The 27,912-nt window shown below is 36.0% G+C and overlaps 1 long non-coding RNA gene across 4 annotated transcripts in view; it reads left to right on the top strand.

The window, feature by feature from the left end:
- LOC126061475 (uncharacterized) overlaps nucleotides 1-27,253 on the top strand; it is a 96,681-nt gene extending 69,428 nt beyond the window's left edge. For 3 of the 4 annotated variants that reach the window (XR_007513806.1, XR_007513805.1, XR_007513803.1), the window contains 2 exons: nucleotides 7,814-7,877; nucleotides 17,167-21,015. This is a non-coding gene — a long non-coding RNA (uncharacterized LOC126061475). Of the gene's footprint in view, nucleotides 1-7,813; nucleotides 7,878-17,166; nucleotides 21,016-25,739 lie in introns of those variants that run through there. The other variant, XR_007513804.1, reaches the window with a different exon arrangement.
- Nucleotides 27,254-27,912: the final 659 nt, after the last annotated feature.

Below are 27,912 nucleotides of genomic sequence, written 5' to 3'. Positions count from 1 at the left end.
AAATTTTACTTGCATGTGATATTAATGATATTATTCAATAATATCCACTTTTGGTTGGATCACCTTTTTTGGGAATAAGAATAAATATGGATCTCTTCCAGTTTGTTGGCCAGGTATCTGTCTTCCAGATTTCTGGGAAAAGACAAGTGAGCACTTCCAACGCTGCATCTGTTTGGTGAAACATTTCAATTGGTATTCCGTAGATTTTCCAAGCCTTATTTTTCACCAATGCCTTCAGTGCAGCTTGGACTTCTTCCTTCAGTACCATTGGTTATCTCCTGAAATGGTTGAACGTGGACAAATTCTTTTTCTAGAGTGACTTTGTGTATTCCTTCCGTCTTCTTTTGATGCTTCCTGCATTGTTTAATATTTTTCTGGTAGAATCCTTCAGTGTTGCAACTCAAGGCTTGAATTTTTTCTTCAGTTCTTTCAGCTTGAGAAATGCCGAGTGTGTTCTTCCTTTTTGGTTTTCTATCTCCAGGTCGTTGTGCATGTCATCGTAAAACTTTACTTTGTCTTCTTGAGCCATCCTTTGAAATCTTGTGGTCAGCTCTCTCACTTCATCATTTTTTTCCTTTTGCTTAAGCTACTTCATGTTCAAGAGCAAGTTTCAGAGCCTCTTCTAACATCCATGTAGGTAGGCCAACATGTCAAATCTATTCTTAAGATGGTCTCTAAATTCAGGTGGGATATACTCAAGGTCATGTCTTGGCTCTTGTGGACTTTTTATAATTTTCTTCAGTTTCAGCTTGAACTTGCATAGTTGTTTTAAAGGTGTCAGTAATGGTGTCCCTCTTTTCCCAGGATTTTAGATTGACCAAGTGATGTAGGCTGAGACAAATGTAATCCTGCATCTTTGAAACGCAATGATTTTTCTAAAAAATAAACATGTGACACAGTCCTGTCCAGAGAACTTCCCTAAAATTTTCTAAATAGGAAGTGAATGAGGGTAGCTCTTGATTCCTTTTGGATAGAAAGCTACAAGTATGCAGACCTGAAGCCATAGGGAACTTTGTTTCTACCACATGGACATAGTTTGTCTAAGAGAGGATTGAGAGGGAGCTGATGGCATTGATTATTCAATTCCAGTCCCTAAGGCCTAGTTCTTAGTCTTTTGATTTTATTTTTAGCTATTTTATTATTCTTCCTAGCTATGTTCATAAAAAAAAAAAAAAAAAAAAATCCCCCCATCATTTTTTTTTTTTTTTTTTTGTCTTAAGCTTATTGTTCACAACTGGAAGTGGCTAGAATAAGTTAAGATGTTATTAGGGCTAAAGAGTGCTTTACAGTTGGGCAAAGGCCTTCCAGAAAGTTCATTATAGGTCACTAATTCTGAGAGATTCCTTAGAGGTCGTTGGGATCAATGCGCTTTTTGGTATTGATAGGTCAAGTGGCTTAGGAAAGGATGTGTTAGCTTGTAATTTCAAGAAGAATACAGCTAGCAGATCATCGGAAAATGGTAATATCTAGTGTGGCAATAGAAAGGGGGGAGGTATGGAGGAGAGGGGTGATTTACAAGTCCATGACCTGAACCATAAGATTTGCCAAAGTTCATAAAACTCTGGGAACTGATTCTTATTAACCAAATTCACATCCCAAAATGAGTCTATATTAATTTAGAATGGGAGATCAACATCGATCCTGAGACATGAACGCTATCTAAAGCGGCATTTCCTACTGGCAGGCAAGCTCAGTGCGGAGACTAATATGGTGAACGCATTTCTTTTTTTTAATATTTTATTGGGTTTTTGGTGAAAGTTTACACAGGAAATTAGATTTTCATTTAAAAATGTTTATACATATTGTTTAGTGACATTGGTTACATTCTTCACAATACATCAGCATTCTCATTATTTCCATTTTGGTTGTCCCATTTCCATTAATCTAGGTCCCCTGTCCCCTTTTGCCTTCTCACCTTCTATCTAGGGTAAATGTTTATCATTTGGTTTCACCTAGATTCTTTTTTGAGGGGCACAGTGCTCACAGGTGATATTATTTATATATGGGCCAATCTGTTATTTGGTTGAAAGATAACCTCTGGGAATGGTTTGAGTCCCAAGTTTAAAGACTATCTCAGGGCAATAGTCTCAGGGGTTATTTCCACCTCTACTTGCCCAGTAAATCTGGTCTTTTTTAGGAATTTGAGTTTTGTTCTACATTTTTATCCCATTCTGTCTGGGATCAGCTACTGAGTCTCTGGTCAAAACGGTCAGTAGTGGTAGCCAGGCATCATCTAGTTCTTCTGGTATCAAGGTAGGTGATGTCATTGTTCATGTAGACTGTTGGTTCCATAGACTAGTTTCCTCTTTGAGTTTTTGGTTCCCTCCTTTCTCTTTAGCTCCAGATGAATAGAGATCAATAGTTGTATATTAGATGGCTGCTAGCAAGTTTTTAAGACCCCAAACTCTCCTGGTGAGTGCATTTTAAAATGAAAAGTGTGCAATCCCAAACACATAATCTATGAAATTTAAAAAAAGGTAAGTTAGCAAGGGAGAATGAAGAAAACTGAAGATATAAGGGAAAGATTAGTGCAAAGGACTAATAGTCCACAACTACCACTGCCTCCACCTGACTGAGTCCAGTACAACTAGATGGTGCCCGGCTACCACCATTGACTGCTCTGACAGAGATCACAGTAGAGGGTCCTGGACAGAGCTGGAGAAAAATGTAGAACAAAATTCTAACTCACAAAAAAAAGACCAGACTTAACTGGCCTGACAGAGACTGGAGAAACCCCAAGAGTATGGCCCCTGGACACCCTTTTATCTCAATAATAAAGTCACTCTTGAAGTTCACCCTTCAGCCAAAGGCTGGATAGGCCCATAAAACAAAATGAGACAAAAGGAGCACACCAGCCCAGGGGCAAGGACTAGAAGGCAGGAGGGGACAGAAAAGCTGGTAATAGGGAACCCAAGGTTGAGAAAGGAGAGTGTTGACATGTCGTGGGGTTGTTAACCAAGTCATGAAACAATATGTGTACTGTTTAATGAGAAGCTAGTTTGTTCTGTAAATCTTCATCTAAAGTACAATTAAAAAAAAAAATTATACGCACACACAAAAAGTTAGACTTTATCGAAATTTAAAATTTTTCTCTGAGAAAGGCAATGTTAAAAGAATCAGAGACTGAGAAAATATTTGCAAATCACATATCTAATATAGGACAGGTATCCAGAATACAGCAAAGCACCTGTGCCGGAGTGGTTAAGTACTAGACTGCTAATCAAAAGTTTGGCAGTCTGAACCCATCAGCCACTCTTTGGGAGAAAGATGTGGCAGTCTACTTCCATAAACCTTATGAGTCAGTTGCCTTATAAACTCTATGGGGGCAGTTCTATTGGGTCCTATAGAGTCACTATGAGTCTGAGTCTACTCAGAGGCAATGGCTGTCCAGAATGTATAAAGAACAATTAAAACTCAACCATAAGAAAACACATGATCAAATTAAAATACAGGTAAAAGGCCTGAACAAGCACTTCATCAAAAATATACAAATGACAAACATATAAAATAAGCACATCATTTTTATTAGGGAAATGTAAATTAAAACTATTACAAACTACCACTAACCACCTATTAGAATGAGTAAAATCTAAACAAAACAAAACTGACACAACAAATGCTGGCAGTGATGTGGGGCAGCAGAAACGCTCATTCGTTGCTGGTGCAAAAGTAAAATAGTTCAGCCGCTTTGGAAGACAATTTGGTAATTTCTTTAAAAAGTCAAATACAGACTTAACGTAATATCCTGAAATCATACCTCTAGGAATTTGCTCAGGTAGTGTGAAGACCTAAGGCCACGCAAAAACCGCTACACAAATTTTAATATCAGCTTTATTCATAAGCTTAAAAAAACTGGAATCACTAAAAATATGTCCCTCAACAGAAGAGTGGATAAACAGACTGTGGGACATCCCCGCAATGTGATACTGTTTAATTATAAAAGGAATACACTATTGATTCTCACAATTATAGGAATGAATCTTCAATGCATTTTACTTAGTGAAAGAAGCCTGATCCAAGATGGTACATATTGTACGATTCCATGTATGTTCTAGAGAAGGTAAAAGCTCTAGGGACAGCAAACAGACTTGTGGTTTTCAGGCACTGAAGCAGGGGGTGGTTAAGTGCAAATGGGAGGCACGGTGAGAGTTTAAGGGTAAAGGAAACTGGTCTGTACATTACTAGACTGTTGCATATATTACCTTACGCATTTTTCAAAATCTGTAGAACTTTGCATCATGAAAAGAATTTTAATGTATATGACCAAACTCACAAAAAAAGAAAAACGTCAAGCAGGGTGTTTAGGGGTATCCCAGGATGGAATGGAGACTCTTAATAAATGAATCTAACAGTTTCAAATATATATGTCATAACCTCACATAAGGTGGTGGGGATGAAAAAGAAGTTGACCTAAGTAAGTTTGGAAAATAATGTTTTGACTAGAAATTCTAAGGTTAAAGGCAAAGAGGGACTATATATGGACATGATACTCTATTGGTAATTTTTTTTCTCAAGTGAGTATTGGTTAACAATTCTTGAACTACTGCACATGTATACCATGCTTGAACAAACAAGTAAATGAATGGTAGATGGAAAAACCAGGTTTCTCCCTGTCAGAGAAAGAAATTACAGATAAACAAGAAAGAAAAGCTAGAATGAACCCTGGTATACTGAATTAGAGTTGGAGATATCAGTATGAATTCATGTTTAATTTAATACATATATACAAATAGATATATACAGAAAGAATTACACATACGTGTGCATTCATGGGTTATTGTATATACGTATATTGCCTTGTTCTTTATGCTGAGAAAGCTTTAAGCATTGACATCAGAGCAGTAGTGGGCATACCCACGTTCCAGGTTTTGGTTTCTACATACCATTCTCTACCAAGTAGAGCCCTGGTGGTACAGTAGTTTAAGAGCTCAGGCTGCTAAAAACAAAAAAGCAGTTCAAATGCACCAGCTGCTCCTTGGAAAGCATATGGGACAGTTCTATTCTGTCCTATAGGGTCGGTATGAGTCAGAATCAACTCGATAGCATTTTTTTTTTTTTTTTTAATTCTCTACTAAAAGATTAACCAGGTATGGCTAACTCTAGGGTTAGGGCAGAGAAAATATAAGGTGAGCCCGGAGCATCTTATGGAACCAGAAAGTAAGAAAGTTCTCAAAAAACAAAAAGATGGGACAGGAGACCCATTCTGAAAGAGCTCCAATGGCCAAAGCTGGGACAGGCTGACAGACAAAATGAATAATGCACTATAGGATTATAACTCAAATTACAAAATACCCAATGTACAGCCCAAAGTATAAAAAGTATGCATGATCCTACACTTATATATACAAATAATTGGGTAAATAATTAAGTGGAGGAGAGGAGACAAATCTTCCTTAGGGGAGAATTCCAAATAATATACATAGGTACTTGCCCCTACAGGAAGTGGAACTTGCTTTCCACATGCCCTCCTCTCCCATGAGGATGCTTTAGACTTTGTAATGTTTCCAGAGAATAGAGTTGGGAATGGGAGAAAGTAGCAACTTCTGTGGAGAAACCTGGCAAACACTACCTTAACCGTGTGATAAATGTAAATATTAATTATCAGTGAAATCAAGTGACTATCATGTAACCTCTGGTATAATGTGAGAAGAATGGTGCTTCACCTCAGTGGTATATTTTTTAAAAAACCCATAACTCCAGTCTAATCCTGAGAAAAACTTCAAATAAACCCAGGTTGGGGGCATTCTACACAATACCTGGCCAGGACTTCTCACAACTATCAAGTTCATGAAAAACAAACACTGGGCAATAGTCATATACCATAGAAGACTGGGGAGTTTTGACTACTAAATACAATGTGGTGCCTTTGATAGGATCCCGGTGGGCCCGACAGAAGGCATTATGGAATGTAAAAACTGGTGAAATCCAAATACAGCCTGAAGTCTAGTTAAGAGGTTAGTAATAATGCACAAATGTCAGTTTCTTAGTTTTGACAAATGTGCTACAGTAATGTAAGACGCTAACGATGAGAGAGAATTGACTGAGGAGGACAGGGAAGTCTCTGTACTATATCTGTAACTTTTCTGTAAATCTAAGGTTATTCCAAAATAAAATGTTCATTAAAAAAGTACGAGTATATTCAATATTCTTAACAAATAAAAAAAAATTTTTTAATAACAAATATTTTCATTAATTTATGAAATGCCTTTTTTGAGGTAAAGATAGTTCTGTCAGAAAATAAAGGTGGTGGTGTTTGGGTCAAAATACATGGATAAATACTTCTGATTAGTTTTCTTCTTTTTCTAGCACTACAGCAAAGAGTGAAGAATCTGTACTGTCATCCCTTATTGTGGCCCCTTAATTCACAATATGTGTGTCTAAAATTAGTCAAAAGAAACAAAGGAAGCATTGGCATTTTTATTTCCATAAACACTAGCAGATGCAGAGTCAGGAGGTCTGCCCAGCCACAACCAGTGGGCGGTCTCAGTGTTTGCTTCCCAGCATGGTCTTATTTGAATAATGGTGGCAAATTATATATGACTTTATTAAGCACCTTTCACTTTTTGGAAGAAAACTACTTTTCATTAAATGTAAAATAATAATAGTTATGTTCATGATGATACCAACTATCCATCATAAAGACCGTATTCTTTTTTTCAATTACTATAGAAATCACTTTATGTTATGTGTTGAGCATATTGCAAAGTCTAAATGCAGCATAAATTTTCTCTACTATGTCTTTCTCCAAGCTTGAGTGTAAAGCAAAAATAAAACCTTAAAACTAAAGGCTGAACTCAGTGTCTAGAAGAAAGAGTTAAAATAATAATAAAAAAAGTTTTCTGTGAGGAACTGAGTTGAAAAGAGAGTGTAAGAGCTGCTTCTAAAATTTGCAAGTAGCCCTAGTGGCTCAGTGGTTAAGGGCTCAGGTTGCTAACCAAAAGCTTGGCAGTTCAAATCCACTAGCCCTCCTTGGAAACCCTATAGGGCAGTTCTACTCGCTATGAGTGGGAATTAACTCGATGGCAGTGGGTTTTTTAATGGGTCATGAGTTAAGCAGATTTATGAGACAAAGAAAAGTGTCATTGATTAAATCTAAGTAATAGCAATGACAGTAGTAATTGTAGTCAGAGCAAGCCTTGCTAATGAAAGCATTATAAGACCTATATAGTATTTTTAATTTTAACAAATGCTGTTGTTTTAAGGCATAGATAGTGTAAGTACACTGATTTTCTCACTTTTTAGGAATGAGAATCAAAAGGGATCATTTAATGAAAATTATAAAATCAAAGATAAATACAAGTATAATAAACTAAAATCAAGTGGTATAAAAAGAAGGAGAAGGGGAGGGAAGATGGAATGCAGTAATCCCATCATTGCTTATGGTAGAGTGGCTAAACACTAAGATACAGAATAGGAGCCCTGGTGGCACAGTGGTTAAGCACTTGGCGCTAACGAAGAGGTTGGCAGTCTGAACCTACCAGCTGCTCTACAGGAGAAAGATGTGGCAGTCTGCTTCTGTAAAGATTGCAGCCATGGAATCACCTATGGGGTGCTTCTACTCTGTCCTATAGGGTCACTATGAGTCAGAATTGAATTGATTAGAGTGAGTTTGGTGTTTTGGAAGATACAGCCTTTTAGTTAAAAAATAAGTAATAAACTCTGGTATACTTATGTAAAGTTATGAAATTTAATCTTCGAGGAACCTGTTTTGCACAGATTCTTCCACAGTTGTTGTGATTTCTAATTTTAAAGTTTTCACTTGCTTAGTTAATTTTGTGTACTTACTTTGTAGTCTTTTTTTTTTTTTTTTAAGAAGTCCACCAAAATTGTGCAAGCTTTAGATTCTGCAAAACTTGGGTCCATGCCTGGTTTTAAAGGTAAGCATTTATTTATTTTAAAAAGATAAATACAAATATACGTAAAAAAGCATACACACTCATACACAAAACAAAGACAATAAGGAAAGAATAAAATATATATTGTTTCTTTTGAAAACTATAGAAACTGAATATATATGGGAACAGAAATAAGATGAAACATATCTTGATTTAAAAAATATGTATGGACTGAACTTATTTATTAAAATGAAAATGCTCTCATTTTGAGAATTAAACCACAGAAATATAAACAACATAAAATATACCACTGTATGAAAGGGTGAACTCCACAGTGAACATCTAACAGATGAATTTCTATGCACTGAAGGATATAGCATCAACAGTCAGAAAGCATAAGGAGAATACCTGAAGTGACTTGAACAGAATAGCAGCAGGTGACTTTTGTTCACCTCTCTAAGTGCGTGATAGATCAAGTAGTCATAAAATAAATACTTATATGGAAGAATTAAGTATAAAAATTAATGGAGCTAGAACTAATTGATATAAAATTGACTGTTCCCTGAATATAAAGAGCAAGTCTTCTTTAGCACCCATGGGACATTTATACTAGGACACACTCATACGCACATACACACATACACACCCACACACATACACACATCCCTAGCAGCTGAAATCAGAATATTAAGTAAAAGAGGAGCTACAATTGTCCTAATGTCAAATACTGTTATCAGGAACCTTGAGTTTGTGGGAAATCGATGATTACTCCTTGGGTGCTCACAAGGTGGGTAGCTAATCTTGAAAGCTCTGCATAACAATTGGATGGACAAAAAGAATTCACAATATCAGTAAAAGAAGCCAGAGGAAAATGGTAAACAAATCTTCAGGAGACTTTAAAAAAGAAATTGTAAATATAGAATTATATACACAGCAACATATCTTTTGAGATTAAAGTGAATGCATTCTGGGAAAATTAAAATTGAAATAGTTTACTTCCAAAGACATTCAGTAAGTTAAACTTCTAAAAGTGTGTATTTTAAGAAGAAATAAGATGATCCTATATTGAAAGTATAAAAAGCGCCCTGCACAAATATTAATAAAAATGTAAGTAACTATATGTAAGCATTGACTCAGTAGAAATAGTCACTTACAATGTGTGGACTCATGAAAAAAGAGAACAAAACATGGTAATATATAGCATATAAGCTGGAAGGGAGTGTTTAGAATTAAACACTTTGGCACCTGAGTTGTTCAGGAGGAGTATAAAAATACAGATTATATTAATGTTTCCTAACAATAATGCAATTAAGTTAGAAGCCAGTTGACAATAACAACAAAAATAAAGGCCACACCGGAAACACACATTTGAAATTTTAAGAAAAAGAAATAAACAAATTTTATAAATAGTTCAAGATGAACTATATAACAGCTCTTAACAACTTGCAAAGATGTTCTATTTTACTCATGAGAGAGATACTGATAAAAACTACAACGAAATAACATTTTTGTGGACCAAATTGCCCAAAACGAAAATGTGTGATGAAACACTCATATTTTGCCTATCTGTTATATAATGCTGTTTCAAGTTCAAATTGTATAATCACCATGAAGAAGAGCTGGCATTATTTTTAAAAATTACATTTTGCCCAAGTAATTTTATATTTTTACAAATTTATATGATAAATATACTTACTTGCAACATCTGGAACATTGCAGATGGAAATTCACAACAAACTAAAAGTTCATTTTAAGGGGAGAGGTAACTAAAGCAAGTTCTATTTTAAGATAGAATATTACAGTGCCATTGAATAGAATGAGATTTATTGTTTTACATTTCACATTTAGGTCTATAATAAATCTAAAAAAAATGAACATAATGAACATGAAAGTAGTAGGTCAAGTTTCCTTTTTTTTTTTCTTTCTTCCCCATGTTGCAGTCTAAACAATTGGCCTCTATATATCAAGAAGATCCTTCTTCCCCCCACTTAATTTCAGTGGCATCTTTTATTTTGTGAATAAATTCTAGACTCTGTATTCTCTTCCAGAATATTTGTTCTTGCACCTGTATCACACTGTATTAACTAGTCCTGCTTCATAATAAGTCCTCATGTCTGATACAGTATGTCATGCAACTATTTTCCTTCTTCAGTATTGTCTTGGCTATTCTAGATGCTTTGCATTTTCATAGAGTTCTTAAAACGATTTTGTCCATTTCCACAATAGAAATTACAGGTATTTAAATTGTGGTTGCATTAAATTTATAAAAATATTTTCATGACATTGATATAGCTAAAAATTCTTTAAACAAAAAAGTAGTCCTGACTATAAAAGAAATGATTGATAAATTGTACTTTATTAAAATTAAGAATTATGGTTCAACAAAATACACCATTAAGAAAATAAAACGGCAAGCCACATACTGAGATGTTTCTCTCTTTCATCTTCACTCAGTCTTTGTCTTTCTCTTTCTCTCTCACGCACACATACATTCCACACAGAAATACACACACACATATATGTGAACAATTTAATATAGGCTCTCGGATACTGAGAATACATATACATACCTGTATATGTGTATCTCCAAGGCTGCAATGAACAAATTATGTACACACATACACACTATATATACCAAACCCACTGCCTTCGAGTCAATTCCGACTCATAGCGACCCTATAGGACAGAAAACTGCCCCATAGAGTTTCCAAGGAATGCCTTGCAGATTTGAACTGCCAACCTCTTGGTTAACAGCTGTAGCATTTAACCACTACACCACCAGGGTTTGCATATATATATGTTGTTGTTAGTTACCATCATGTCAGTTCTGACTCATAATGACCCAATGTACAACAGAATGAAACACTGCCTGGTCCTGCACCATTCTCACTATCATTGCTATGCTTGAGTCCATCACTGTAGCCATGTGTCAATCCATGTCTTTGAGGGTCTTCTTCTCTTTTGATGACTCTGTACTTTACCAAGCACGATGTTCTTCTCCAGGGACTAATCCCTCCTTATAACTTGTCCAAATTATGTGAGACGAGGTCTTGCCATCCTCACTTCTAGTGAGCATTCTGACTGTACTTCTTCCACGACAGATTTGTTTGTTCTTCTAGAAGTCCATGGTGTGTTCAATATTCTTTGCTAACATCATGATACAAAGGCATCAATTCTCCTTCAGTCTTCCTTATTCATTGTCCAGGTTTCACATACATATGAGGTGATTGAAAATACCATGGCTTGGGTCAGGCGCACCTTAGTCCTCAAAGTGACATTTTGGCTTTTATATATATATATATATATATAACCTGCACAAATCAATAAGAAAAAGGAAACCTATTTTAAAAATGAACAAAAGATTTTAAATGAAAAATGAACAAAAAATATGTGATAGTTTTCTAAAGTGTTGATAATATTCTGTATCATGTCATTTGGCTAGTGGTATCATAAAAAATTTTTTTTTTATGATAGGTATCTATATATGTAAAATTTCACTGAACTGTACACTTACAGTGTGCATTTTACAGTATACAAGTTATAACTCAGTTTGAAAGTAATAAAAAAGAACAAGAAATTTATTTACTGATACAGAAAGATCTCCAATCTATATTGTTAAGTGAAAAAAAGGTGCAGATTATTGTGTATAGTATGCTACTATTTGTATATTTTGTGTATACATATATGTGCAAAAATAAATAATTTATATAAAATTTGATTATGTAGAATATGCCTGAGTAATTACATAATAAATTAGTAATAGGAGAGGCCCAAGTTAACGACTTAGTCAGACACACCATAGTGTCCTCCTTTAAAAAAGACTCGAGAAACCAAGTGAAGTGGATACAGGTGACAACCTTGAAACCCTGAGCATTAAACAGAAGGATGAAGAATTAGGCCAAACACTGAGAGGAAGGAGAGACTTAACGAAAACAGTGAATGAGGAGATTTATGGATCGTAGGCACCCTGTCAGCCAACCCAGCACAGCATCTTGAGATAAAGCCAACAGTGTTGCTGGGTAGGGAGCACAGGAAGGCAACTTCACAGGCTTCCCAACAGAAGACAGAAATACTGTGTTGACAAACCCCAAGAGAAACAAGAGGATATCACATCCATGTGAGTAGTACTACCTCCAGTACTTTTCAAGAGAGTCGAACTCCTATAAATTATTCTTACCCTGCATTCAGTCTTAAGGCCCAGTCATTGTTTCCATGTGTAGTAGGTAGAATGCACCTTCATGAGAAGTTCTGCAATATTCCAGGGCAATGTTTCTGCTTTAGCTCTTAGTACTGCTTCTGTTATAATGAAGAATACATTGGTGGTAATTTTCCTGAGATTCAAATTCCTTTAGTTTTATTTATCATTTATTAGTTTTACTTATTTATTTATTACTGCTTTTGGAGTGAGGAAGAATGTATTGTACCATGTTTTGAAAAGTTGAATGAAAAATAATAAAAAAAGGCTAAAAAGGAGACTAGAAAAAAATGTATGTGCAATCATTGCCAGGTGCCTTTGTGTTTTACCTCCTGTTTTGCAAATTTTCAAGACATAAAAAAAATTTTATCCTTGACTCATATCACCAGTATTTTTTATATCCTGGGTCTGCTGGGACATATAGGATCCCACATAATGGGTATCAAAATCCATAACCGATAACAAAAATTCTGAATAGATTCTTTAACCAGCATGCCTTCCATTAGTGAAAACATGTAGTGTCAACAAAAACTTCAAAGGAGAAAATAATTGGGTCTTGAAAGGGGTATAATAAAGCACAAAGCGGACAGAGTTACAGAGACTTCCTAGACATATTCAAACACCTTGTGGGATTGGTTTACTGGATTAATAAGCTTAGGATCATAGTCTCATGGGACAACTCAGTCAATTGGCATAACATAGTTCATAAAAATAATGTTAAAAATTTGTGAGTGGTCATCTAAGATACAATTATTGGTCTCAACTCGTCTGGAGCAAGAAAGAATAAAGGAAACAAAAGATTCAAAGATGAAAGTCGTCCACAGAACTAATAACCCACATGAACCATGGCCTTTTCTAGACTAAGAGTGGAAGAACTAGATGGTGCCTGGCTACCACTACCAACCATTCTGACCGGGGACATAATAGAAGGTCCCAGATAGAATGGGAGAAAAATTTAGAACGTAATTCAAATTCCTAAAAAAGGCCAGACTTCCTGGACCAATGAAGACTAGAGGAACCCCAGAGATACGCTTTGCACTTGGAAGTGAAGCCACTCCCGGAGGTCACCTTTTAGCCAAATAATAGATTGGCTTATAAAATAAACAATATAACGCTTGTGCTCCCTTAAACAATCAACTATATGAGACCAGATGGTCAACGTTTACCCCGAATCAAAGTTGAGATGGCAAGGAGGGGCAGGGAAGCTAGATTGATGGAAAAAACACAAACAGAATGGAAATAATGAAAATGCTGACACATTAAGAAAATCGTAACCAATGTCATAGAACAATTTGTACAAAAATTGTTAAATGGAAACCTAATTTGTTATGTAAACTTTAACCTAAAACATAGTAAAATATTTGAAAAAAGAAAGTGAGAGAGTTTGACCTCTGGTTGACAACAGTGAGAAGACTATTTTGCACTGTATCCTCTTTTTCAGTTTTTGCATAAGGTACTTGTATTATCTCCTAATATAAAAGTAAAATAAAATTTGAAATATAATTAATGCCCAGAAGTTAAGATTAATGTGGATTCTTGTTAACAAAGAATCAAGCATATGCCAAGGACCAAAGTGAAGTATTACAGCAAAACTGTTAGAAAGTTTGATTCTCTGTGGAGAATCAGCAGTAGTTTACCAAGGTTATAAATATTACACTAATAGTAAGTAGGATGCTTCCTGCCATAAGTAAAATTTTAAAACAAATAAATAAATGAAAATGAAGACATTCAACCAAAGGACTCTATAAACCCTGTATGGTGAAAAAAAACCTTTCCCCTCCATTCCCATTGGACAAAAATTGCAATTTTACTGTTTTTCTTCTAAAAGGAGTTGATAATCACCTATCCAGGAGAATTTCCCTTTGAAACTGAAATCTAAATACTAACCTTTGGTTACTTTTGCCAAATTCATTTAAGAATCTTGTAAAGGTCATTTTAGTGTTACCAATGAGACTAACGATAAACATGTCCACCCTTGGCTATAGTCACCGTTACCAGTGCCTGGAGACACATTTTCAAGTTTAAAAAAGTGGTTTATGAGTGTATTATCTCTCCAACAATTACATCTGTTAGCAATGTAGTGTATAAACTTTACAGTTGATGAAAAATTTTAATATAGGCTTTTGTATACTAAGATTACATGCAAAAGGAAAATAACATTTTATTATTGTCTTCTAGGCATCTTTCCTTTTACTTTTCTGAGTCAGCAACATGTGCAGGCTTATGTCTCTGAGTGGTTAGCTAACCTCTGCCAACCTTTTACCCAATGTTAAATTCCTATTCAACAAAGAATTCAGAGCCCTCCCCCCACCCTTTTTTTTTTTTTAACATGTTGGCCCATGTCTACAGATTTAAACACGACAAAACAAATGCTTAAAATGGAAAATCTTTAATTTAAAAATACAATCAAATCAAACCACAACTTCTTCCTACAATCTTTGAGAAAGTCTTCCCTTTCCCAGGAAGAAACACATTTAACAAATTTAATAACTGGATAGCGAATGATACTCCCAGAAGTCACTCTGTAACTACATTTTGAAATCCAAAGTGTTTATTGGTCTTTCTTCAAATACCTAACTTATCTATTAAAATTCTGCACTGTACACCTGGTGGTGCAGTGGTTAAGAGTTTGGCTCCTAGCCAAAATGTTGGCAGCTTGAATCCGCCAGTTTGAAACCCTATAGGGCAGTTCTACTCTGTCCTAGAAGGTTGCTATGAGTCAGAATGGACTCAATGGCAATGGGTCTGGTTTGGTTTCTCCTATTCTGGAAGCCTAATGGCCAGATTTTCTGTTTTCTTGCCTTGGGCAATGATTATGCTGTGAACATTTGACCTAGTATGGGATTTAGAATCTTAAGGACATGGCCAAGGGTTAGCTTTGCAGTTGAGCATACAGCACTTGCCAACTTGCATGTACTGAGTAAGAAAGCTGTTTCCAGGACAACAGAACCAATGGGGCATCCCAGCCAGACTACTCTTGTAGTGAGAGCCTTATTGTTTTCCTGATGCTTCTCCTTCCTTGTTCTTGCCTACTTATTTTGCCTTCCCATACATTGTGCATGGTATCAGATGTCCTTCCAGTATTATTCTTCCTGCCCAGACTAGAGTCAGTTTCTGTTATTTGCAGTTCAGAAGCCTAAATGATATAACGTTTCATCTGAAAAATAAAGTATTACTTATGAAGGATACATTTTTTTCAGCCATTTGTTCCATGTCATACAGGTCAATTTATTATATACAGATACTGTTACCATCTATCCTTATCTCTCCCAACATTTTCACTTTTGGATTTCTATGTCAATAAAGGGAGCCCTGGTGGTTCAGTAGTTAAAAGCTTGGCTGTTAACCAAAAGGTAGGCAGTTCAAATCCACCAGCTGCTCCTTGGAAACCCTACAGGGCAGTTCTACTCTGTTTTATAGGGTTGCTATGAGTTGGAATTGACTCCATGGCAACAGATATGTCAATAAGGAGAGTGAAAAATTCAATTTGTCTACCATATGCTTAGCTTCTCTTTTTCATTGTCATGAGGCATGTGTAGTACAAGGAAGGGATCAGGGGAGAAACCAGAGGATGGCAGTTACTAACTAGGCTTAAATTCATTAGCTAGTGTCCTGTGAATGCATTTGCCTGGGGTAAAATTATAAATATTGGACTTACTTCATTCTGAAGTCAGCTGTTTAAAGAACTGTCAGATTTAACTTCCAAAGGAAAATATGAAATGAAGAAACAACGGAAAAATGAAAAGTAATGGAAAACTTTAGTGTCTTTTAAGTGCTATTTAACATTATTTTAGTTAGTACTCTACATCAGGCATTGTTCCAAGTGGCTCAAATCAGGGTTTCCCAGCTGCAGCTCTACTGACATTTTGGGAAGGATAATTCTTTGTCGTAGGGGGCTGTAATAGGCTTTGTAGGAAGTATAGTAGCTCTTCTGGCCTCTACTAGATGCCCTAGCAGTATCCCCAATTTTTATAAATGAAAAATGTTTCCAGAAGTGGCCAAATATCCTCTAAAACCAAAAAAAACAAAAAAACCTTTGCCATCGAGTTGATTCTGACTAATAGAAATCCTGTAGGACAGAGTAGATTTGCCTCATAGGGTTTCCAAGCAGTGGTTGGTGGATTTGAGCTGCCGACCTTTTTGTTAGCAGCCTTCATGGGTTGAACTGTGTCCCAACTTGGCTAGGCCGTGATTCCCAGTGTTATGTGATCATCCACCATTTTGTCATCTGATGTGATTTTCCTTTGTTGTAAATCCTACCTCTGTGATGTTAATGAGGCAGGATTAGAGGCAGTTATGTTAATAAAGAAGGATTCAATCTACAAGATTAGGTTGTATCTTGAGTCAATCTCTTTTGAGATATAAACGAGAAGCAAGCAGAGAGATAGGTAGACCTCACTGGGAAGTTCCTCAGCTGGAAGATTGATGATAAGGACCTTCTCCCAGAGCTAACAGAAAGAGAAAAACCTACCCCTGGAGCTGGAGTGCTGAATTCTGACTTCTGGCCTTTTAGACCGTGAGAGAATAAATTTCTCTTTGTTAAAGCCATCTGCTTGTGGTGTTTCTGTTATAGCAGCACTACATAACTAAGATAGCAGGTGAATGTTTAAACCCTGTTCCACTAGGGCTCCAAATATCCTCTGGACCAAAATACCAGACCCATTGCTGTCAAGTCAGTTCTGACTCACAGCAACCCTATAAGGCAGAGTAGCACTGCCCCATAGGGTTTCCAAGGAACAGCTCGTGGGTTTGAACTGCCGACCTTTTGGTTAGCCACCAAATGCTTAACCACTGTACCACCACCTCCTCCCCCTACCAATTGAGAACCACTGTTTTAGATGAATTTGCTGATTTAAGCCTCAGAACAAACCCATGAGATAAGAATCATCAATATTTCCCTTTACCAGATGAGGAAAAGCACACACAAATATGCTTGGTTAGTCAATCAAATAAAGTAGCTAGTAAGTGGGAGAAATGGGATTCAAACCTAGGCAGTCAGAGTCCAGAAGTTTTATTCACATTATTGGTTAGGCTCCAGTGTTAGTTAAATTCAGATATTTATTGAATTCATCTGAGAATGTAATTCAGATAAAAATTTATACATTCTGATTATGTTTTCTGAATTTTTATTTGCAGAGACTCCTTGGATAGTCAGTGGCAGGATCCACCATACTTAAGCCCACATTGAAGTCATCATCCCTGGATTTTGCATAAACGTAGAAGAAGCCTTGCTGGGGAAAAGATCGGGAAATCTGATTTTAAAAAGTCAACATCAGTATCTTGTAACATTAAATTAATAGCACAGAGACAGTTTTAACTCCCTTCATGTAACATGCCGTAGAGCTGAGAGCTGAGCTGACTCAACCCCATCCCAGCGTAAACCCACCTCAATTTCAAGACCACGCTCACCTCCAGACAGTTCTGGTGAAGCCGAAATAACAACTGGTTTTGGCCTAAAGCTCCTGAAATTGGAGTACCTGCAGAGTTCATGCAAGAAGAACTTGGAATCTCTGATATTTCAGCCTAACTTTCTAAATTTCAAGGACCTTTTTGCTTCCCTAAAACACAGGGTGTAAGTGAAAGAAGGAAACGAGATATGCAGAAAATGGGAATGTGGGGACAGAAAAACAGAGAAGAAAAGAAAATAACTGAATTACTTTTTGTGAAGGCAGTTTTGCTCCTTTAGGAGCTTTTTCGTTTTTTAAATTTAGTAATACGCAAATCCTTTTTAAGTTTGTTAGTCTCCAAAGTTATTAATTAAATTCTGCCAAGAATTCTGCTTCTAGGAAACAAACAAGCAAATCCATAAAATGTCATTTTTCTTTCTAGATTCGGAAAAAAGCTTATACTTGTCTACCTTTAGATATTGAAAAAAATCGATCTTCAAACCTACTGTTTAAGCCTTTGTAGCTTTCTAACTTGGCTAGCTCACAGGAGTCGCCGGGATGAGGATTGAACTTGTTTTTTTTTTTTTTGCAAAATTAGGAGAAATGCTTTGCCTGAGATAAAAATTCCAAAGACTGGGCTAAAGCTAAATGGAACTTAGTGCCTTATAGGCTCAATGCAGACCATAATTGAGTTTTTATTTGCCCTTTCAAGGATTTATGCAAAGCTTTATTCCCTCAGCAGAGTACACACAAGTCGACATTTTTCACAGCCTGACTTTTCAATTATGGATCCTTTGGAAAGTTAATGATGACTGTATTGTTAATACTGCCAACATTGTGTCAGTACGTTCAAGATTCTGTGATATTAAATATGCTGATGTAAAGATATATGTCATTTCTGCTCAGCCTTGTGCAAACAATCCAGCTTAAGTGATAGAATTATAGGCAAATCCTCTCCAGAGATAAAAGCAGAATGGAATTCTGTTGAGACCAGTTAAAAGCTTCTCTTGTTTCAAGTGGTTTGTTAAAGAATCAAGGCCAAAATTTTAGAAGTTAATTGTATGGAGTCTCTCACTCAAGACTTCTGGCTAAAGTTATGATATTTTTACCTGATGGTTCTAACTTTGGGGGTGAGGAAAATATCATTACACACCATTTAGGCAATCATTTATAGTTTCAAAAAAATCCATACAAAGTAAGTTTCTGAGTAAAATGATTGATAATATTTAAGATATCAAGAGAATGGCAATAACAATTTTTCAGACAGCAAGATAGTTGTAAGGGTTGAGACCAAATATTTCCCATCACGTAATTAGTATAACAAAGCTAGGATCATATTCTTAATGTTTACCCTTCACAGTAAACCCTCATGTATTGGTTAAGAGCATTGGCCATTGTTCAAGTTTGATGGATCCCAGATGTTTAAATATAGTGACAGTTCATTGATAAAATGAGTTATAGCAGACAAAGCAACAAACCAAGAGCACATTCTTCTCAAAAGTAAAATAAATAATAAATGTGATATTTAATCACATATTTAAGATATCACTGTTCCAGACTGTTTTACATTTTTTATTACTTAGTTCCAAATCTCTTGTCTAATATACCCCTTTTAGACAATAAATTCTAATAATGACTTTATTTCCCATGTATAAAAATGTCTGTCCAATAGTTTCAGAGAACGAAACCTTATTTGGCATGAAATTAAAGTGTATGCTACACTTAAAAAATACTTCATTTGCTGATAATGACCAAATGGAGCAAAGTATTTGGTGCAGAATAGAAATTAACTGATGATAGCAAATAACAATGAGCGAAGGTTTTATTACACGCTTTTTTTTTTTTTTTTTAATCTCTGCTATCTTAGTATCTGTTTTTGTTGTTGTTAGGTGCCATTGAGTCAGTTCCAACTCATAGTGACCCTGTATACAACAGAATGAAACACTGGCCACCCTGTCCTACGCCATCCTCACAATCATTGCTATGCTTGAGCCCATTGTTGCAGCCATGGTGTCAATCCATCTCATTGAGGGTCTGCCACTTTTTTGCTGACCTTTTTTTTTTTTTTCTACTTTAACAAGTATAATGTCCTTCTCCAAGGACTGATCCCTCTTGAAAATACGTCCAAATTATGTGAAACACAGTTGCAACTTGGTGCTTCTAAGTAGCATTCTTGTTGTACTTCTTCCAAGACAGATCTGTTGGTTCTTTCAGCAGTCAATGGTATATTCAATATTCTTCTCCAAGGCCACAATTCAAAGGCATCAATTCTTTGATCTTTTTTATTCGTCATCCAGCTTTCACCTGCAGAGGAGGCTATTGAAAACACCACGGCTTGGGTCAGGTCCACCTTAGTCTTCAAGATGGTATCTTTTCTTTTCAACACCTTAAAGAGGTCTTCGCAGCAGATTTACTCAATGTAATGGGGTTTTTGATTTCTTGACTGCTGCTTCCATGGGTGTTGATTGTGGATCAAAGTAAAAGGTAATCCTCGACAACTTCAGTCTTTTCCCTGTTTATCACGATGTTGCTTATTGGTCCAGGTGTGAGGATTTTTGTTTTCTTTTTTTTTATGTTGAGGTGTAATCTATACTGAAGGCTGTGGTAGTACGGTAGTATTAATTTAAAGGAAAAGTAGATGTAGCTAAATAGATAAACATTATACTTAGACTTTATCACAATAATATAAATATTAGAATATATTCTTTGAGGCTATTATTTAATAGGATATTTTTAATGTTTCAGTAACCATATTTACTTAAAAGACAGAAATATATAGTATTAGTTTTCAATCTATACAAATTATTATATGAACATCCACATATAAGTTCAAACAAAAATAAGCAGAGACTAGGAAAAAGCAATGTTTTTTCCAGAGGTCAAATTCTGTCGTATTTGTATTTATTGTTCTTGTTTATCTTATACAGTATTTCCAGTGGAAATGAGTTTGATGAGGTGGGAAAGTGAATAAGCACCCCATCTAAACCTGATGACTTGAATTTATCATTAAACTGAAAACAACAAACCCATCGCCGTTGAGTCAGTTCTGACTCACAGCAACCGTATAGGACAGAGTAGAACTGCCCTGTGGGGTTTTCAAGGAAAGGCTGGTGGATTCGAACTGCTAACTTTCTGGCTAGCAGCCTGAGGTCTTAACCACTTCACCAAATGAAATTCAAAATGAGTGCTACTTTTCAAAGTAACTTAATAATAATAGGAGGCTATATAAAATTTTGTGAAAAAAATATTTCATACTAGAGAAAGCCAAAGATTATTATTTACTTAAAAATAAGTGATCCAGGTCCTTGAACAAAAGTTCAAAAAGACTTGTATACTGTTACACACATTTATGAGGGATGGAAAATTTTGGGGAAGGAAGGACAAATGCACACAATTTTTTATTAAAAGTGTTGATAATCCGTAATATTGAAGCTTAATCAGTTCTAGAAGTAGCCAAAAATCTAGTAAATAATTGAGCAACACATCTAGGTAAATCTTTGTTTTGCTTTGGTTTTAGTGGATGATGGACTAATGTTGGTATGATTTATACACTGCGAAAATTTTTTTTTTTTTTTTTACTTAAGACAATTCTGAAAAGCTCTGCAAAATATAAATTAAATTTCTTTATTGAATGATGTAATTACCATGTATTAATTTTGTTTTGCTGCATAATAAGTTACCCCAAACTTAGGAGTTTAAACAACACCCATTTATTAGCTCACATTCCTGAAGATCAGAACTCTGGGCGTGGCATAGCTGGGTTCTCTGCCGAGAAATCACAAGGCTAAAATCAAGGCGTTGGCTGAACTGCATTCTCATTTGGAGTTTGGGATCTCTTCTAAACACATATTATTGGGGCATGATTCAGTTCCTTGCAGTTAGAGAGCTGAGGTCTCTATTTCCTTTCTGGCTGTCATCTTGGAGCTACTATCAACAACAAGAGCCACCCACATTCCTTGCCACGTGGCCCCCTCTGTTTTCAAAGCCAGTAACAATGAATAATTTCTTTCTCATTGTCTCTCAGACTTTATATCTTTTTTTTTTTTTTTTGGACAAGGAGAGCACAGTGTTTTTTAATGGCTCACTTGATTAGGCCCAGCCTCCCCCTACCAGGATAATCTCTGTATTATTTATTTAAGGTCAGTTGATCTGGAATTTTAATTACTGCTGAAAAATCCCTTTGTCATAACACAGCATTATCATGGGAGTGATATGTCATCATATTCACAGTTCCACCTATACACAAGGGCAGGGAATCACTGAAGGGTGAGGGCCATCTTGGAATTCTGTGTACTGAGTCCATCCTAACTGAGTGCACCACTTCCACCAATCTCTAATATGCTGCCAGAGAGTTTTTTTCAAAATGAAAATATGATCAAGTTTTTCAATACCACCACCAACAGCATCCCCCCCAAAAGGGCTTAAAATATTTTGTAAGATTTCATTTGTCGATTCTTATGATAGCACACTTGACTGTTACTGCTTCAAATATTATTTCTGTCTTTAAAATCCTCATATTCAGTGCTCCAGCTCCATTTACCTACTCTCAGTCCAGATTACATACCAGGAATCTTTTTTGGACATTTCTCGTCTTCTGTCCTCCTTGTTGGAATATCCATTTAACCAGACCTCCCTGCTACCTCTCAAATCAATACATGCTTTTTAACTTGGTAAAAAAAAAAAAAAAAAAAAAAAAAAATTTTATCTCCTTTAAGCACCTTCCCTACTACTTTGGCTACATCTTCACCACCTTCAGTCTGTGATAACTGTTTCTCCTCTGTGATCCCACATGATTTGTGTAAATGTCCAAATTTCTCATTCTGCATTTCAGTTGTCCCTCTCCCTACTCCACTGGATTGTGATTCTGCTGAGAAACAATCGTTCTGAAATTTCTCTCTTATCTTATTTGGTTTATTCCTAGTGTCAAACATAGTGCCTGTGCCCAAAAAAAAAAAAAAACTGTTCAATTCATGACATTTTTCAATCATTTAAACATATCTTTAAGAGGCAGCTGAATTAATTATTCTATAGTCTGGTTATTTCACTTATAAATCCATTAACTTATGGCTTAGAAGGAGCTGACAATATACTAACTTTCATACTCATGGGGAAGTTTGACTTCCTTAGAACTAATTCAGTAATTGACCAGGTAAATGGTTAACATAATTGTATAACTTGAGAGCCTTTATTATACTTTTATTTTGCCCAGTCAGGAATGGTTTTAGTTTTGGGCTAACAGAGAGTCTGGGGACCATGTCCTCTGGGGTCCCTCCAGTCTCAGTCAGACCATTAAGTCTGGTCTTTCTACTAGAATTTGAGTTCTGCACCGTACTTTTCTCCTGCTCCGTCAGGGACTGTTTTATTCCCTTTCATTAGCAGTAGTCAGGAGCCTTCTAGTTCTTCTAGTCACAGGCTGATGGAGTCTCTGGTTTATATAGCCCTTTCTATCTCTTGGGCTCATATTTTCCTTGTGTTTTTGGTGTTCTTCATTCTGCTTTGCTCCATGTGGGTTGGGACCAATTGATGCATCTTAGATGTCTGCTTACTAGCTTTTAAGACCCCAGACACCACTCCTCAAGTGTGATGCAGAATGTTTTCTTAATGAATTTTGATATGCCAGTTGACCTGGATGTCCCCTGAAGCCATGGCCCTCACACCCCCCGCCCCTGCTACTCTGTCCCTTGAAGTGTTTAGTTGTATTCAGGAAACTTCTTAGCTTTTGGTTTAGTCCAGTTGTGCTGACTTCCCCTGTATTGTGTGTTGTCCTTCCCTTCACCTAAAATAATTCTTGTCTCTCCCTTCCCATCCTTGTAACCATCACAGAATGTTTTCTTCTATGTTTAAGACTTTTCTTGAGTTCTTCTAATAGTGGTCTCATACAATATTTGTCCTTTTGCAACTGACTAATTTCACTCAGCATAATGCCTTCCAGATGCATCCATGTTATGTTTCATGGATTCCTCATTGTTCTTTATTGTTGCATACTATTACATTGTGTGAATACACCATAATTTGTTATCCATTCATCAGTTGATGGGCATCTAGGTTGTTTCCATCTTTTTGCTATTATAAACAGTGCTGCAATGAACATGGGTGGGCATATATCTGTTCGTGTGAGGGCTCTTATTTCTCTAGAATATATTCCAAAGAGTGAGATTGCTGGATCCTGTGGTACTTCTATATATAGCTTTTTAAGGAAGTGCCAAATCAATTTCCAAAGTGGTTGTACCATTTTACATTCCCACCAGCAGTGTGTAAGTCTTCCAGTCTCTCTATAATCTCTCCAAAATTTATTCTTTTGTGTTTTTGGATTAATGCCAGCCTTGTTGGGGTAAGATGGTCTCTCATTGTAGTTTTGACTTGCATTTCTCTAATGGCTAATGATCGTGACAATTTCCTCATGTATCTGTTAGCTGCCTGAAAGTCTTCTCTGGTGAAGTGCCTGTTCATGTCCTTTGCCCATTTTTTAATGGGATTATTCATCTTTTTGTTGTTGAAGTTTTGCAATATTTTGTAGATTTTAAAGATTAGATGCTGACTGGATTTGTCATAGCCAAAATTTTTTTTCCAGTCTGTAGGTTGTCTGTTTACTCTTTTGGTGAAGTCTTTGGATAAGCACAAGTGTTAGATTTTTAGTAGCTCCCAGTTATCTAGTTTCTCTTCTGGTGCTTGTGCATTGTAAGTAATGTTTTGTATACTGTTTATGCCACGTATTAGGGCTCCTATCATTGTCCCTATTTTTTCTTCCATGATCTTTATCATTTTAGATTTGATATTTAGGTCTTTGATCCATTTTGAGTTAGTTTTTGTGCATTGAGTGAAGTGTGGGTCTTGTTTCAGTTTTTTGCTGATAGATATCCACTTATGCTGGCACCACTGGTTAAAGAGGCTGTCTTTTCCTCAATTAATGAACTTTGGCCTTTGTCAAATATCAGCTGCTCATATGTAGATGGATTTATGTCAGGATTCTCAATTTTGTTCCGTTAGTCTATGTATTGTACCATAGACTACAGTACCAGTAGTTGCACCAGTACCAGGCTGTTTTGACTACCATGGTGGTATAGTAGGTTCTAAAATCAGGAAGTGTGAGGCCTCCCACTTTGTTCTTTCTTTCAGTAATGCTTTACTTGTTCAGGGGCTCTTTCCTTTCCATACGAAGTTGCTGATTTGTTTGTCCATCTCATTAAAAAATGCCATTGGAATTTGAATCAGAACTGTATTGTATCTATAGATCGCTTCGGGTAGAATAGACATTTTCACAATGCTGAGTCTTCCTAGCCATAAGCAAGGTATGTTTTTCCATTTATGTAGGTCTCTTTTGGTTTTCTGCAGTAGTATCTTGTAGCTTTCTTTGTATAGGTCTTTTATGTCTCTTTAGATTTATTCCTAAGTATTTTATCTTCTTGGGGGCTATTGTAAATGGTATTGATTTGGTGATTTCCTCCTTGATGTTCTCTGTGTTGGCGTAGAGGAATCCAGCTGATTTTTATATGTTTATCTTGTATCCTAATATTTTAGTGAACTGTGCTATTTAGTGCTGATAGATTTCTTGTGGATTCTTTGGGGTTTTCTGTGTATAAAATCATATCATCTGCAAATAAAGATACTTTTACTTCTTTGTTACCAATTTGGATGCCCTTTATTTATTTTTCTAGCTTAATTGCTCTGACCAGGACCTCCAACACAATGTTGAATAAGAGTGGTGAGAAAGGGTATCCTTGTCTGGCTCCCATTCTCAAGGGGAATGCTTCAGAATCTCTCCATTTAGGATGATGTTGGCTGTTGGCTTTTTATAAATGCCAGAAGGGTACGTTTTTAATAAAAGTTACAAAGTCAGACAGACTTGAGTTGTTTTGCATTAATATATTGGAATTATCTTGGGTGTACTTTATATTCTAATTTGTATTTTTCTATTTAATTTTAATTCATTATGTTAAGAAAGATTCCAGGGCTGGAGGGTTCCCTTAAGAACTGATTTTCCCGGGGTTGCCAGGCACACAAAGGCATTTGTATAGTTTTCCTTTTCATCAACACTGATTGAAATGGCCACTTTCTGGCCAATTTACTTATTCTCCACCCTTTTCTTATTCTCCACTTTAATATTCTTTCTTTTTTAGTGAATGGTGAGTTAAAAAAACAAAACAAAACAAAAAAAACTCTTAATTCCATCATGCCTTAGCCCTGATTTTATTATTTTGTAGGCATATTCAGACTCAAGAGTACAGATTGAGGGGTATCTTAGATATCTAGTGGTGCTATAACAGAAATACCACAAGTGTATGGCTTTAATATACAGATTTTTTTTTTTTTTTTTTCTCACAGTTTAGGAGGCTAGAAATCTGAATTCAAGATGCTGGTGCTAGGTGAAGTTCTTCTCTTTCTGGAAGCTCTGGAGGAAGGTCCTTGTCTCTTCTGAGTTCCTGCACCTGGGTGATCACCATGTGGCTTATTATGTGTCTTCCATGATCTCTGCTTTGCTGGCTCATTTAATTTCTTCATATCTCAAAAGAGATTGACTCAAGATATGCCCTATACTAATCTTGACTCATTAACATAACAAAGAGAAACCATTCCCAGATAGGATTATAACCATAGACATAGAGGTTAGAATTTACAACACATATTTTGGGGGGACACAATTCAATCCTTAATATTACACCCTTTGGTCCCCTGAAATTCACGTCCTTGCCACCTGAAAAACTCATTCACTCCATCACATCATCCCAAAAGTCTTAAGTCAACTCCAAGTCCAAAACCTCATCTCACAAATCATCTAAACGAAATATGGGTGAGACATTAGGCATCTTCCATCCTAGGGCAAAATTCCTCTTCATCTGGGAACATGTGAAATCTAGAATACAGGTTCAAACCCACCGGTTATCTCCTTCCAAAATACCATGGTGGAACAGGCATAAAGCATGTATTTCCATTACAAATGGGAGAAACTGGGGGGAAAGAAGGGATAACAAGTAACAAGGAAATTGAAAACCCAGCAGAACAATTTACCTTAGCTCTCAAGGTTTGAAAATAATCCTCTGTTCTCTGAGAGCGTCTAGGCAATGGCTCTGCCCTCCAGACTCTGGGTGTTGGCCATGCTCTCTGAATTCTGGGTGGAGACCCCTCTGCTCTGGGCTTCAGCTCTGCCTTCCAGGCCTACTGGGATGGCAATGCTGCTCCCATAACAAGGGGTTAACATTAACTGCTAACAAAACACTTATCCTAAAATGCAGATGGTAGAATTACAGGAACAATTCTTAAGGGAAATAATCTGCTTAGTAAATACAACACATACACACACCCCAAATGGTAGTAAAAATTAATTTTGGGGGAGAATTTTCCTGGTGACATTGCAGAATGAGAATATGGTCCTTTATATTGAATCGTTTTGAGCTTAAGCAACTGGATAGGTTTCTGGAGGGGAGAAATATTTTAAGCATTAGCATGTATAAATTAAGTTATAAGAAACAACTTATTCAGTGTTTATACAACACTTCAGCAGTCTGCACTAACAGAATCATATAAACCCATTGCACTAGTGTGGAAAATTTTTAACAGCTTATACCTGGCTTCTCTCTGAATGTATTATCAAGTCTTTCATTAAAAGAAAAAACTTAACACTGTGCCTTTCCTTCAAAGTATGCTATAGTCTTTAAATAGACATTCCTTTTTGCCTTCCTCTTATAAGCAATTGACAGTTTACATTCATTGCCAAGAGTTAGTGTTTTTAAGAAAATTCTAAGTAGAGTAAACATTTGTAGGTGACTTTTAAACATTTGAAAACATTTATTTGAGAATTGATTGTGCTCTTTAAAAACGGTGAATCTAACAGAAAGTTGCCTTTTCCTTGTCTGTCTCATTTTTATTCATAAATAATAAAGTTCTCTCATGGATTTTCTTAATTGTCAACTTGTGGTTGCCTGTATTAAGAGTAACTTATTTGGATTATAATTTTTTTTTTTTAATTTGCTTTCTTCAAATAGTAATAACTTTGAATTTTACAATTTTACATTGAGGACAAGATTTTTCTTCTGGACAATATTTCCATGTACTTATTAAATTGATTAAACTATATTCAAATACATCTATTTTCAAACTCAAATCTTCCACATTGTATCTTTAAAATTTAAATGTGAGAAACTTGGTGAAAATGATATTGACCTTCTTCTGAACTGATAAAAAGAGAAATGCTAATCAGTAACCTTGGATCTCGGCTCTTTACTAGAATGACCTGGGGATGAGCAGTAAAAATTTTGACATTCTGGCTGCATCAAATTGAAGATTAGGACCTTGGCACCATAACTTTTTTAAATAATTCCCCGAAATTTCCAGTGTGCAAGCAAGATTGAGAACCATGACTCTAAGCTGGCAGTTCTCACTTCATTGCACGTTAGAATTAGCCATGAAGCGTTAAAAAATTCTTTTAAAAGTCCAAAAGCTCACTTGATACCAACTAAATCAGAAGCTCAAGGGTGGGACCCATTGATCTACTGTTTGA

The sequence above is a fragment of the Elephas maximus genome, chromosome 18, assembly GCF_024166365.1.
Source record: "Elephas maximus indicus isolate mEleMax1 chromosome 18, mEleMax1 primary haplotype, whole genome shotgun sequence".
NCBI classification, from domain to species: Eukaryota; Metazoa; Chordata; class Mammalia; order Proboscidea; family Elephantidae; genus Elephas; species Elephas maximus.
Note: the sequence above shows the minus strand (reverse complement) of the source record. Positions and strands in the feature narration are given on the sequence as shown.